Consider the following 1,060-nt stretch of genomic DNA (forward strand, 5'->3'; position numbering starts at 1 on the left):
GATTGCAACTTAAAATGAAAAAAGAAAAAAATACATATATATATACAACAGGATCAATAAACAACACCATGATAAATGGAGAAAAGATTGAAGTTGTCAAATGTTTTATTTTACTTGGATCTACAATCAACATTAATGGAAGAAACTGTCAAGAATTCAACCAATGTGTTGCATTAGGCAAATATGCAACAAAAGACCACTTTAAAGTATTAAAGTACAAATATGTCATGTGGAGGGCTAAAATGTACTTCGCCCAATTCATGGTATCTTTAATCACCTCATATACATATGAGAATTGAACAACGAATAAGGAAGATTATAGAAGAACCTATGCACTTGAATTATGGTGTTGTCAAAGAATATTGAATATACTAAGAACAAACAAATCTATTTAAGAAGAAGCATGATTCTATTCTTCCTTGGAACTGAGGATGGTAAGACTTAGTCTCTCCTACGATTGGCACAGTGGCAGCAGTCATGGGCTCAATCAAACATAACAATGATTATGAGGTTGACGCCAAGAAATTTGGAAGACAACTATCTGGTCATCTGATTGGAAGAGATCTGTATTTGTGTCCATTTCAAAGAGAGGTGAGCCAATGGAATGCAGAAATCATCAGACAATATATTTTATACCCCATGAGGGTAATTTTACTAAAGGTAATACAGAAATGGTTACAAGCATACATTGACAGAGAACTTCCAGAGGTTCAAGACAGATTTAGAAGAGGCTGTGGAACAAGGGATATCATTTCTGGTGTCTGATGGATCTTGGCTGAAAGGAAAAAATACTAGAAACATGTTTACCTGTGCATTATTGATTGTGTGGATCATGACAAGCTATGGACAACATTGCAAAGTATGAGTATTCTGGAACACTAAATTACGCTCACGAGGAATCTGTACATGGACCAGGAGGTAGTTGTTCAAACAGAACATGGGGGCACCGAATGGTTTAAAATTAAGAAAGGTGTGCGACAGTCTTGTGTTCTTTTACCATACTTATTCAGCCTGTATGCTGAGCAGATAATCCAAGAAGAAAAATGTGGTATCAGGATTG

The sequence above is a fragment of the Chrysochloris asiatica genome, unplaced genomic scaffold (assembly GCF_000296735.1).
Source record: "Chrysochloris asiatica unplaced genomic scaffold, ChrAsi1.0 scaffold00558, whole genome shotgun sequence".
NCBI lineage: Eukaryota > Metazoa > Chordata > Mammalia > Afrosoricida > Chrysochloridae > Chrysochloris > Chrysochloris asiatica.